This window comes from Giraffa tippelskirchi, chromosome 3, assembly GCF_054371585.1.
Source record: "Giraffa tippelskirchi isolate mGirTip1 chromosome 3, T2T-mGirTip1v1.2.pri, whole genome shotgun sequence".
Taxonomy (NCBI): domain Eukaryota; kingdom Metazoa; phylum Chordata; class Mammalia; order Artiodactyla; family Giraffidae; genus Giraffa; species Giraffa tippelskirchi.
Genome location: NC_137277.1, coordinates 46,116,254 through 46,130,372, shown reverse-complemented (window position 1 = coordinate 46,130,372; position 14,119 = coordinate 46,116,254). Strand labels below are relative to the sequence as shown.

General features: G+C 43.1%; 1 protein-coding gene and 1 long non-coding RNA gene across 2 annotated transcripts in view; both read left to right on the top strand.

Moving 5' to 3' along the window:
* The window catches only part of ASIC2 (acid sensing ion channel subunit 2), a 1,220,661-nt gene that overhangs the window by 739,800 nt on the left and 466,742 nt on the right, over positions 1-14,119 (top strand). The window lies entirely within an intron of this gene.
* Positions 338-12,471, top strand: LOC145543539 (uncharacterized). The gene is made up of 4 exons (XR_014080774.1): positions 338-412; positions 9,124-9,913; positions 12,081-12,142; positions 12,305-12,471. It is a non-coding gene; the product is annotated as an uncharacterized LOC145543539 (long non-coding RNA).

Here is a 14,119-nt window from a genome sequence, read left to right as displayed (position 1 = left end):
ATCCCTGGGCCAGGAAGATCCCCGGGGGTAGGAAATGACAACCCACTCCAGTATTCTTGCCTGGGAAATCCCACGGACCGAGGAGCCTGGTGGGCTACAGTCCATGGGGTCGCAAAGAGTCAGACACAACTGAGTCACTAAATGACAACAACAATAACAACCAAGCAAGGTGTATGGGCATTTAGTGCTCAAACTCCCCAGTGGCTTTCAGGGAAGGAGTGTTAAAGGCAAGGTGAGGGAGAGGTTTGTGAGGAATGTGATCAGTGTGTGCAGTTTTTTGATTGGTAGGTGGTGACGTAGCCAGGTGAGGTCACAGGGGGTTAACATTCCAATCTTCAGGCTCTAGCCGGCCTGAGGTCTACACGCTGTTCTGTCTGACTGGGCTCTGGTTTCTGCAAAACAACTGAGAAATGTGCGTTAGACTTGATCTTTCCCTTTGAGACACAACTGGAAGTTCTTGGAGCTGATTTATTGTGGAAGTTATAGTTATTTCTCTGCCATACTGCCCTACCTTTGTTTCTGCATTCCTTAGCTTTTCTAATCACAACCACTAAGTTTTGTTCCTTTCTCTCTCTACTCATGGAGGACCTAGGAGGCCAGAGGATATTCCTACAGTTTTTTCCTAATCATCGTTAATCAGGGAACACACTAGGGGTCTTGTCACCAGCAAGGCAGCTACATAGGTCTGCCTGGTGTCATTTTCTAGATGACTTATACTACCTAATACAATGTAAACACTATGTAAATAGTGGTGAATATAATGTAAGGGCTATGTAAACAGTTGTTGCACTCAGTAATTTCAAATTTTACTTTTTGGAAATTTCTGGAATGTCTTTTTCCAGATATTTTCCATTTGTGGTTGGTTGATTCCCCAGGTGTGGAAACCACAGATAACAGAGGGCTGTATAACAGAAAACAAAAGCTGTAATTGGCCTTTTCAGCTTTCGTAGTGAAAGATAGTCTCTTCTTGTCACCAAAATTTATGCCACAAGGAAGTCTCCAAAGACAGGAAGGGAACTCAGATCTAAAGACTCTCAGGATAACCACAACAGCCTTTATGGCTAATTTGAATGCTAACTACTTAGATAAACGAGTAGCCCAATGTGCTCAGCAAAATGATTCAGAAATACTGAGCTCATTGTTTTTTCTTAGCATAGAAATGTCTTACAGTGTGAAGGGGTTTTCCTGGTGGCTCAGACAATAAGGAATCGGCCTGCAATCCAGGAGACCTGGGTTGGATCCCTGGGTCAGGAAGATCCTCTGGAGAAGGTAACGGCTACCCACTCCAGTATTCTTGCCTAGAGAATTCCCAGGACATAGGGGCCTGGAGAATAACAGTCCAAGGTGTTGCAAAGAGTCGGACACAACTGAGTGGCTAACACACACACACACACACACACACACACACACACACACACACACACACACACACACACACACACACACGATGTGAAAATACAAGCCTAAAAAGAGAAGCTGGAAGTTTGGCCTGGGGAGTAGAAAATGACTGACATTCCCCAGTTCTTTGCGTTGAATCAGGAACATACCTTGGAGGAGGGCACAGCAACCCACTCCAGTATTCTTGCCTTGAGAATCCTGCAGTCAGAGAAGCCTGGGGGGGCTATGGTCCATAGGGTCTCAAAGAATCAGACACAACTGAAGTGACTGAGCATGTGTGCACATTATAATGGTCCTCTCAACCAGGGACACCCCTGGCACAATCAATGAAGAGCCCACACCTCTCTTCCCTCTCTGAAGCAATTACAGTTTTGTAAACAAATGCTTACCTTTACCCTGCAAGCTACTATTGTTTGGCCTTGAAGCCACACTTCTTTCACAGAAAGAACCTAATTGTGATGGAAATATCACAATTAACAGGAAAATTTGCATGCTGGATGTTATTAAGGTAGAATTCACGTACCAATACTGAGCCACCTTTGTAAATATACATTTTTCATGACATTTTCTGGGCTCCGAGAGAGTTTCTAGTTAGAATAAGGTAGAAATGTCAAATGCAGGGAGCCCTCTACTCTGGGCCAAGTTATATTTTATTGCTCATCTCATTCTTGGCTCCTAATAATAAAAGCCTATGGCTTACTCTCATGACCTCTACCTGTTCATTAGATACTCTCTTTTAAATGCTCTGGAAGCCAGAGAGCTCATGCAGTTAGAAGTCCATGTTATAACCAACATCCTGTCCTCCGAGGCAGAATTGAACTTGGAATTTTTCATGATCAAGTTTCCCTGGTAGATGTGTTATCTTTAGCCTCCATATATCTATACATATCATCTGTACTTAGTCACTCAGTCGTGTCTGACTCTTTGCGACCCCATGGACTATAGCCTGCTAGGCTCCTCTGTCCATGGGGATTCTCCAGGTAAGAATACTGGAGTAGGTTGCCCTGCCCTCCAGGGGATATTCCCAACCCAAGGAGAGAACCCAGGTCTCCCACATTGCCGGCAGATTCTTTACCATCTGAGCCACCCAGGAAGCCCATATATACATATCAGTTCAGTCAATCAGTCGTGTCCGACTCTTTGAGACCCCATGGACTGCACAGCATGCCAGGCTTCCCTGTCCTTCACCAACTCCCGGGACTTGCTCAAACTCATGTCCATCGAGTCAGTGATGCCATCCAACCATCTCATCCTCTGTTGTCCCCTTCTCCTCCTGCCTTCATTCTTTCCCAGCCTCAGAGTCTTTTCCAACGGGTCAGTTCTTCACAGCAGGTGGCCCGAGTATTGGAGTTTCAGCTTCAGCATCAGTCCTTCCAATGAATATTCAGGACTGATTTCCTTTAGGATTGACTGGTTGGATCTCCTTGCAGTCCAAGGGACTCTCAGCAGTCTTCTCCAACACCACAGTTCAAAAGCCTCAATTCTTCAGCACTCAGCTATCTTTATAATCCAACTCTCACATCCATACATGACTACTGGAAAAACCATAGCTTTGACTAGATGGACTTTTGTTGGCAAAGTAATGTCTCTGCTTTTTAATACGCTGTCTAGGTTGGTCATAGCTTTTCTTTTAAGGAGCAAGCATCTTTTAATTTCTTGGCTGCAGTCACCATCTGCAGTGATTTTGGAGACCCCCAAAATAAAGTCTCTCACCATTTCCATTGTTTCCCATCTATTTGCCATGAAGTGATGGGACCAGATGCCATCATCTTAGTTTTCTGAATGTTGAGTTCTAAGCCAACTTTTTCACTCTCTTCTTTCATTTTCATCAAGAGGCTCTTTAGTTCTTCTTCACTTTCTGCCATAAGGGTGGTGTCATCTGCACATCTGAGGTTATTGATATTTCTCCCGGCAATCTTGATTCCAGCTTGTGCTTCATCCAGCCCAGCGTTTCTCATGATGTACTCTGCATATAAGTTAAATAAGCAGGGTGACAATATACAGCCTTGATATACTCCTTTCATGATTTGGAGCCAGTCTGTTGTTCCATGTCCAGTTCTAACTGTTGCTTCTTGACCTGCATACAAATTTCTCAGGAGAGAGGTAAGGTGGTCTGGTATTCCCATCTTTTTTACATATATATGGGTTTTTAAAAAACTTTTTTATTTATATTATATATTATTATTTTATTATAATAATTACATTATTTAACATAGAACCATAATAATTATTATATTATTATAATAGGTTATATATTATTACATTAATATAAACAAAATACAGAAAATCACACAAAATAAATGTATAGTTTGAAGAAATTATTATTATATTATTGGGTTGGTCAAAAAGTTCCATAAGATGGAAAAACCCAAATGATCTTTTTGGCCAATCCAATATTATTGTAAGATCCTGATAACCACCACCCAGGTCAAGAAATAGAACTTTGCCAACGTCCCCAGAAGCTCCTCCCCTTTGCCCATTTCCAATTACAGCCTCTTCCCTCTTCCCAAACTAATTATATTCTGATGTTTATAGTACATAATTCTTTGTGTTTTCTTTACAGCTTGATCACCCAAGGGTACATCTCTAGTGACTATAGTTTTTAAAAGTTTGCATGTATTTTAAAGCATTGCAGGTTACCCTTCATCCCTTTCTAACAATTATCTGTTGAAGAATCTGCATCACTTGTTCTGAATTTCCTTCTGTCTTCGCTTTACTGACTGCTCTTTCATGTCCCCTAAATTTCCTACAAATGGGCAATTGGACCTGGAAGCCAGATTGCACTCAGGTTTGACCCTTTTGGCCAGATAACAAGGGCACATCAGAAGGCAACTCATGCCCTGTTTTCTTTTTATGATGCTAGCAGCCACTGGTGTCCATTGTCTGGATTCAACCACTTGTTAGAGGATATAAACAATAAATGGTAATACTCCAATGGCATCATTTCTTTTCCATTTATTAGTTGGAATACTGCTATAAAGAGATACTTTCCCTATAGTTCAGATAGGAAAGGCAGGATAAATGCCTGATCCATCCTTTCTTTATCAGATTCAAGATAATAGACTGGTTTCCTATCATTTCCCCAAACTGGTCAATTCTATATATTATTTATTAAATATGGGCTTCCCGGGTGGCTCAGTGGTAAAGAATCTGTTTGCCATTGCAAGAAACATAGGAGATGAGGGTTCAATCCCTAGATGGGCAGGATCCTCGGGAGTAGGAAATGGCAACCCACTCCAGTATTCCTGCCTGGGAAATCCTATGGATAGAGGAATCTGGCAGGCTACTGTCCATGGGATCGCAAAGAGTTGAACACGACTGAGCACACACACATTTATTAAATATATATTCTATGTTTATATATTTTAAATATATAGCTATGTAAATGATTGTGAACACAAGTGTTTAAATAATCTGATAGGTTTAATTCATTTCAATGATTATCCTTATTTGAAGTTAAATGGACTCATCTTTGGGAATGGGAGATCTTTAAGTTAACTCCTGAATCCTTTAACACAATTCTAGTGATCTTTGATAACTTCTTTACCATCTAGGATAAAAAATATTCCAGACTTATCCTGGACATTTCCAGCCTCAGATCTAAAGTTTGCCATTTCTCAGGAGTCCCAGATTTCTTTTAGTGGGAAATGGTTTTTCAAGACCATGGTCTCTGTACTAGGAATGCTTATTGCTTCTGGGTTGGTCAGTATTTCTAGTTCTTTTCAGTGGACAAAGCTAGAAAATATATATACTGTACAGATATTGATACTTTCCATTCAAATACAGAAATAATGGGTTTTACCTAATCTCTTCCCTGCTGCATTTATGTCTGCATGCGTGCTAAGTCACTTCAGTTGTGTCCGACCCTTTGCGACCCTATGGACTATAGCCCACCAGGCTCCTCTGTCTATGGGATTCTCCAGGCAAGAATACTGGAGTGGGTTGCCTTGCCCTCTTCCAGGGGATCTTCCCAACCCCAAGGATTGAATCCATGTCTTTTATGTCTCCTGCATTGGCAGCCGGGTTGTTTACCACTAGCACCACCTGGGAAGCCCTACATTTATGTCTACTTTCTTCCAAACTGAGTGTCCTGGTTTCTTGAAGATGCAGGAGATAATATGATCGGAATTTCTCATGATTAATTACTTGCTTTATCTCAGATTACCCACACAGCTGTCTCAGAAAAGTAATACAAATACTACCAATGGAAATATGATTAGTAAAATAATTAGAAAGAAATCTGCCCATGTTCCTCCCATTGTCCCCTGAATTGTTGTAGTTGTGCTATATTGATATTTTCAGATCCCACAGTCATTGCATACTGTACTCGCTTCCTTTAACCCTCATTCATTCTTAATTTTATAAATAGCTATGTATCTAATGTTCACCACTAATCCTTAACATCAAAGTCCTTTTGGTTATTTTGCTTATCTGAAGCTTATTATCTAGTAAATCTCAAAAGAAAAGCTTATAAGGATAATATTCCTTATGTTATTGCATACTTATAATAGTTATCTGTGCTCTTTCTACATGAAAGTCAGTTTTTTTGGACATAGACCTCTCAAATTATATTTTCTTTCCTTCAGTATCTTAAAAATGTTACTTCAGTTCCTTCTAGCATAGACCATTGTTGTCAGAAAGTCTGATGATAACCTAATTTTTCTTTTCCATAAAAGCTACTACTTCTTTTTGGCTAGATGGCTAAGTAGGTTTCCTCTTTTGGCGAAAAAAAAAATCTTTTCTTCTTAAAGTACAGAAATTTTACCAGACTCAGTTCAGTTCAGTTCAGTCGCTCAGTCGTGTCCGACTCTTTGCATCCCCATGAATCGCAGCACTCCAGGCCTCCCTGTCCATCACCAACTCCCTGAGTCCACCCAAACTCATGTCCATCGGGTTGATGATGCCATCCAGCCATCTCATCCTCTGTTGTCCCCTTCTCCTGTCCTCAATCTTTCCCAGCATCAGGGTCTTTTCCAATGAGTTTTACCAGACTTTGTCTTGCTATTTGTCATGGAGTTTTAATTTTTCAGACACACTGTGTGAATGTATTCTTTCAACTTGTAATTTCAGATCTTTCACTGTTAATTATTACTATTTGCAGTAGTAATGCTGTTTCTAGAAAGTTTTCTTCTTTGGCTTTTTTTTCAGGGGCCCTTATAATTATATACAGGATAATCTATCTCTTTGTTCATTATTTTAATTTTCTCTCAATTCCTTTGATCTCTTTTTTTCACTTCCTTTCAATTCTTAAAAATTTCTTCCTCTTTACCTTCTTTCATTCTTAAGGCATTATTTATTATATTTATTTACTCTTGTGTTCCTTCTAGTTTTCATCTTCATTTCTGAAAGGGCTGCTTTCTTTCCAAGTCGTTCCTGTGATTGTCACATAATCTTTGAGGATTTTATTATTATTAGTCTCAATTTTTGATGCTTATATCATTTTCTTAGTGTCTTTTGGGCTTCCCTCATAGCAAGAGACCTGGGAAGATCCCCTGGAGAAGGAAATGGCAATCCACTCCAGTATTCTTGCCTGGAAAATCCCACGGACAGAGGAGCCTGGCCGGCTACAGTCCATAGAGTTGCGAGAGTCGGACATGACTTAGCAACTAAACCACCACCACCAGTGTCTTGCAGCTCATTTTGAAATAGTATACTTCTGATTTGTTTTTCTGGCATTCTTTCACTGTCTTAAAGAAGTTATTCTGTACCTTATTCTCTTTGTTCTTATAAATTTGTGTGGGTTTTGTCCTCAATGTTTTTATGATGTTTATTTTTATGTGAACAGAGTTTTCCTGGTCTTTATGAGAGTCCTGGTTCAGGGTAGTTTTTGAACTTTACAAAACTCCCTCTTTGGTTGTTTTGCGTAGTATTTAAAAATACGGCAGCTCTCTTTCTGAGATTTACTCTCGTTCCCAACCCACCTTCACATGGACCTTCTTTTTTCTTTTGATTCTGTTGTCCCCATTATATTCAATTTTGTTCCCACACCCAGCACTTTCTCATCAATATGTGGACCTGGATTAAGGATCCTGGCTGATCAGCTTTGAGTATTCGTACGATCTGAACTGCTTCATCTTTTAGACTTTGCACAGACCCCTTTGCATGTGATTACCCATTTGTGGATTGGGCAGAACTATTCCCAGTTTCACCTGCTCTTTTCAAATCTCCTCCCCACCCCTGTGCTTCCCAGTGAGTATCTATCAGCCCTGTGTGGATTCTTCTCTTCTCAGGTCCATCAGGTACCTCACTGTTCCCCTCTGCTTCCTCCCACCCAGACGCCAGGACTATGCAGGGCTTGGACTTGGTGGTGGTCTGTCCCCAGCCACTTGTGTTTTTCACGTTCAAGGGATATTTTATCACTAGTTGTCTGTGGTTTGGCAAGGGGGAGGGTGTCAGTCTTAGTCATTCCATTCATGTTTTTGTGGAAAATCGGTGAAATCCAAAAACCATATTGCCTTCTTTTCTACGTTAGGTAGTTTTTGATTTGTTTTTATTTGAACTGTCAACACTTTTCCATTAAAATCCAAATATGAGACTTATCTTAAAAAGTTCCAATGTCTGGTTAGTATTTTCTTTTAAGATTTTTTTTTTTTTTGATGTGGACTATTTTTCAAGTCTTTATTGAATTTGTTACAATATTGCTTCTGTTTTATGCTTTGGTGTTTTGGCCGCAAGGCATGTGGGATCCTAGCTCCCCAGCCAGGGATCAGACCCCCACCGCCTGCATTGGAAGGCGAAGCTTTAACCACTGGATGGCCAGGAAGTCTCGTGTCTGGTTATTCTTGCATCACCACATTCTCATGTGGCTGGAGTGAAGTGGCAGCATCCTTCACTAGATGAACCATGAGCTCCCCTTTGCCGTGGCCCTTCATTCTCCGTTGTTTCACTGACCCCTTGACTTATTCACACCCCTTGTCTTCCTCGCCCTACATCTACAGGAGACATCCGTACTGTGACTTTTGTCTTAGAGTCAGTGACAGGAGGGCTTCCCCGGTGGCTCAGTGGTAAAGAATCTGCCAGCAATGCAGAAGCTGCAGGAGATGTGGGTTCGATCCCTGGGTGGGGAAGATCCCCTGGAGGAGAGCATGGCAACCCACTCTGGTATTCTTGCCCGGAGAACCCCATGGACAGAGAATCCTGGCCATAAGTTCTCAAAGAGTTGTACATGACTAAAGTGAGTTAGCATGCATGCACGCACAGTGACAGAAAGTAGGAAATATCAGGAGCCCCTTGCCTCCTTACCCAGGATTTTGTGCTCATGTGGCCCCATCACATTTTCACCATTCTAAACCCCAGGTGCCCTACTCTAATGCCTATGCCCCTTCTAGATTTGCAGACTTCCTCTGCAAAGCTTCTGCTACCATAAAACACTTGTAGATGCCAAAGCTGCCTGTGTATTTAGTTCATAAGAGAATGCCCTGAGACCTGAGAGTCAGAAAAGGTGATCACACAGAGGCCAGTTTTAACAAGATGTAGGCAGGAAACAGGAAGAAGAGAGCAGCCAGGAGACAGGATGTCAGTAGGCCAGGCAGCACAGGAGAAAGCAAATTAAAGTCCTTGTTCTGGAAACGGGGGCTGGAGGAAACATGAGGCTGGGGCACTGAAGGGGCGGCTAATGAATGGGCTGTGAAAAGAAAGAGTAGGATCTGTGTATGGAGCGGAGTTGGGTCAGGGATGTGTTTGGCTGATGGTGAATTCTGTCCACTGTGTCCCTTTTGTATGCAGCCTGCTGCTCCATTCAAAGAGGTGCTACTCACCAGATGCATACGGGCCACCTCTGTGAGCCATAGATCTCAGGAAAATCTCTCCAGCCACAAGGAGCTGCTTATAATTCCCTGAAAAGCCTCAAGCTTCTGCACCTGTGCATTGTACCTGCTGTTCCTCTTGTGTTGACGTCCCTCCATCTCTGCCCAGGCAACAGAAATATCGCATCTCCTCTCTCCAAAGATATCACAGGCCAAGGGTGATGTCTCATGAGTGCTCCCACAGGCCCCCAGGGAGTCACTCATCACACTCTATCATCCATTTCCTTATTTGTCGAAGCTCAAAGCTCCTTGAGGATGAGAAGAGAGTCTTGCGAAATTCAGTATCTCCTACATGTAGCACATTACAGGAGCTCAATGCCTATCAATGCTTCTGCCATGAAAGACAGATGAAAGTTTGTACCAGTGCCCATTCATAGGAGAGTCAGAAAGACCAACCAACCCACCCCGACACGCAACACTGAGAGAGGTGGGGCAAGCTCATTGTATCCGATCATCCCACCAGTGTCTTCCATCTGCTGAGACTCCCTTTACAATCGTTGTAATTATTTTAGGGCAGATTTCATCAGGGAGATAGGATGAGAGAGAGCAAAGAGAGGGTAGGGCCTCTTGAGTTATTGTTCAGAGACAGGAACAGTATCCCGTGAGCCATGGAAATTCGAAGACACGCAAAGGTTTTCAGAATCAGTCTTCCTTATTGCTCATAAGTTTCAAAGAGCACATGCAGAGGCAGGAACATGAAAACTTAACAGGTGAGTGGGTGGAAGTAGAAGGACTATTTGCCAATGGAGAACTGTGTTCCTGCACACCTTCATTCAAAGGAAGGGTTCGTGAGACAAAGTTAATGTCTGTAGAAAGTGGATCTATCTACCTGGCTCTAGACATCTCTTTTACCCTAAACTAAGGTCTCTAGATTTCCTTCTTGTGGGCTTGTGTCCTCAGGGAAATTTAGGAATTCCATGGTTGGAAGCCGTGAACACTAGGATAAATTATCCACCTAGGGTCCTGATCCTTAAACTGGGTTTTCACCTTCTCCCAGGATGGAACCCTCAGCTTAAACCAAGTTCTAGCTCTGGAAATTGAGGCAATACCTTATCCTTAATACCTGCTTTGTTGGCCTATGTGATATTCTAGTCCAGTGGTTCTCAGTTTTGGCCACACAGTGGAGTCATCCAAGAGCTTTTAAATGTACCAATGCTTGGGGAATTCCCTGGAGGCCTAGTGGTTAAGACTCCATGCTTCCACTGCAGAGGCTTGGGTCTGATCCCTGGTCCAAGAACTAAGATCCTCGCATGCCATCTGGTGTGGCCAAAACACTTGAAAAACAATTAAATTAAACGTACCAATGCTTGAACTTTACCCCAGACCAAATCAATTAGAATCTCTGGGGACGGGACTTGAGCATCAACATTTTCTAAAGCTCCCTAGAACAGTAGTTATCTTATGCTATGCAACAAATCATGCCAAAACATAATGACTTAAAACAACAGACATATACTGTTTCACACTTTCTGTGGGTCAGGAATCTAGAAGGACTTAGCTGTGTGGTTCTGGCTCAGGGTCTTTCACGAAATTGCAATCAAGATGTTAGTTGGGAGAGCCCATTTCCAAGATGGTTTTTCCACATGGCTGTTGGCAGGAGGCCTCAGTGACTTGCCACTTGAACCACACCATAAGGCTGCTTGAGCATCCTCACAGCATGGCAGCTGGCTTCCCTCAGAGCTTGAAAGGGAGAGGAAGGCAGAAGCCACAGTGTCTTTTATGTCCAAGCACTGGAAATCACATTCCATTATTTCCGCAACATCCTCTCAGTTACATCGAATAGGATAGATCTATTCTTGAGTGGCTCTCAATCTTGGCCATACATTGGAGTCATCCAAGGACTTTTAAATGTACCAATGCTTGGACTTTACCCCAGACCAAATGAATTAGAATCTCTGGGGATGGGACTTGAGCATAAATATTTTTTAAATATTTATAAATATAAATAGTCATATTCATGGAGAAGGCAATGGCAACCCACTCCAGTACTCTTGCCTGGAAAATCCAGGTAGGCTGATAGGCTGCAGTCCATGGGGTCGCAAAGAGTCAGACACCACTGAGCGACTTCACTTTCACTTTTCACTTTCATGCATTGGAGAACGAAATGGCAACCCATTCCAGTGTTCTTGCCTGGAGAATCCCAGGGATGGTGGAGCCTGGTGGGCTGCCGTCTATGGGGTCGCACAGAGTCGGACATGACTGAAGCGACTTAGCAGCGGCAGCAGCATATTCCTATTCAATGTGGAAGGAACTGCATATGGGCTTGTATGCCAGGAGATAAGGCTTTTGGGAAAACATTTGACTTAAAGCAACAGATATATGTTGCTGTTTTAACATATAAACATATATATGTGTGTGTGTGTGTGTGTATACACACATATATGCCACACCAGCTATCTCTAAAGTGTAGCCAGGGTTGAGAAGCATTTCTTCTAGTCCCTTTGGGGTGAGACTCTGCCTTTGTCTTCCTTAATTCAAAGCATGACCCTCCTTGGAAGATTTCCTTTTTAATAGATATAAAGCTTTTAGACTCCTGGGATACACTTTATTTTAGATGCTGCTGGAGGTGATGGAGAGTGGGATGTTGGGAGACTTTCAGGTCCCTCTTATCGCCTACAGAGCTCTTTTATATCCTCCTCTCATTCCATTCGGAAATAGGTAAGACTTAGTGTTCATTCTCTTCATAGCACAGCCAGAGTGGTGTTGATCTTTTGTGCATAATTCTTTGTTCTGCTAGCAGATTATTCCCATGAGATAGATTTGATAATACAGAAATACTTGTTCAAATCTTTTTTTTAACCTACTGTATAGAGCTCCAAGTATTTTTGTGGTTTCTGTCATCTTTTTTCCATTTCTTATTGTTTATTTTATGTTTAGCATGTGAATCCAGTGGCTACACTCCTGTTCAAAATGGAACAATGGCCTCCAACAGTCACCAGGTAAAGTCCCAAAGCCTTCTCATGGCCAATGGGCATCACTAACCCCTCTCCTGTCCCCTACCCCCAGCCTCATGTCACTCCATTTGGCCCCCTGCTACTGCTTTCTGGCCATACAGGCTTAACTTCAGTTCCTAAAACATATTACTCTGTTCTCCTCCTCAGGTTCTTTGCACAAGCTCTTCCTCCAAGTCTGATTGGTAACTTCTCCTTCAGATATTGCTCCCAGCCACTTCCTCAAAGAGATCTTCCTTGATCCCTGAGCCTAAAGGATTCTCTCATAGCACTCTGCCCTTTCCCTCATAGCATTTATTATAATGTGTAACAATGCACTTATTTGTGCAATTATTTGTTTACTTCCACTAGACTGGAAGCTCCATGAGGGCAGAGACCATTTATTTTTCTCTGCTTTCCACATGCTTGTACCTAACTCAGCACCCGATGTACAGTAAGTGCTCAATGGGTGCTTGCTGAGTGAATGTTTTTGAGTAGAAAACCAAGGTCCAGAGACATTGAAAGACATGACCAAGGCCACTTAGGCAGGTGGCAGGAAACCTTCCAGGGCCATGCTGGCAGACATGCTAGATTCAGAATCTCCACTCCATCCCGTGTCCCCCTATGCCTGGAAGCCCATCCTGTGGACTGTTGTCTACACTACCTTCTCTAAAGTTGACCTCAAGGGCTCCCCATCAGTGGAACAGCCAGGTTTTTGAGGAGGTCAAATGGTCACTCCCTCACCAGAAAATGATGGTTGCCTTTGGCTGGACTCTTCTGTTGTGGTGGAAGGCTCTTATCAAAATAACCCTGAATCTTCTCACCACAGGCCTTCTCTTTCTGGGCATCCACGGCTCTTGCAACAGCCCTGTGAATTTCTACTTGGCCATTGGTGATGCCACCAGGCAGCCTGTCCACGAGTGTGATGTGCATTGGCTGTAATTATTCAATGATCCCCAAAACCATTGCGCTGTTTGTTTCTGTGACCTGACCTGTGTTTCTGCCACTCTCAGGGGGTGTTTCACAGAAGCGAGGGACAGCTCAGTGACAGCCTTGACAAGCCTTTGCTGCTCCCAGGCACTGGCCAGGTGCTCTGTGCTGCTGGGGTTGGCAGGTAGGAGTTTGCCAGGGGACAAGTAAAGAGAAGTGAAGTCAGAGCATTTATCCTTGACTGGCTCCCTCCAGCTCCCAAGCCCCTGTGTTGTACTTTCTACCCCCAAAACCAGTTTTGTTGGTACCACATCTGACCCCACCTCCTAGGGACAGGCCAAAGTCTCAGTCCCCTACCCACCAGAATATGCCCAGCCTGGGAGCCACACCACATGTTTTTGCTGCTGCAAAACCTGCCAGCAGATATGTCCACGTGCTCTGATAGAGGTTCATGGTAGACCCGTACCTGACAGCCCTACCTCAGAAACATGAATTTCCACTTGGGCTTCTTTGCTCCTAATTAGGTTCAGAAGGAAGTATCAAACTCCCATTAGCATGTGCATGCACACACACACACATAAAACCATGTACCCACTCACTCACACAAACACACAGACTCAGACTGGACTGCCTTTACCCTGAACTCCTCTCACTCATTCATGAGACAGGGGGCTGCTCTGTCAGATGAATCCCCAGGACCCTGCCAGGATAACACGTAGGCTGGGGTTCCAATCCAAATGGCTACCAATTGCCCTGACCATTGGTCCGTCCTCTCTCTGGTAGGTTGTTTATGATTCTCTCCACTTGCTTCTCTCTGATCAGTCTTCCTCACCCTACAGCTCTGCACGTCCAACTCCTACTCATCCTTCAAGACTCAAATTCTGCCTCCTCCATGAAGTCCCTCATTCCTGCAGCTGGAGGTGTTTCCTCTCTCCTCTGAACCTCCATAACGCCTCTGCTCCACCTCCACTGAGACTCTTGAAACCAACTTTCTACTTTCTATTCAGGTTGTTTTTGCACATGTTTAAACAACTCTTTACCCCAACTATTTCATAT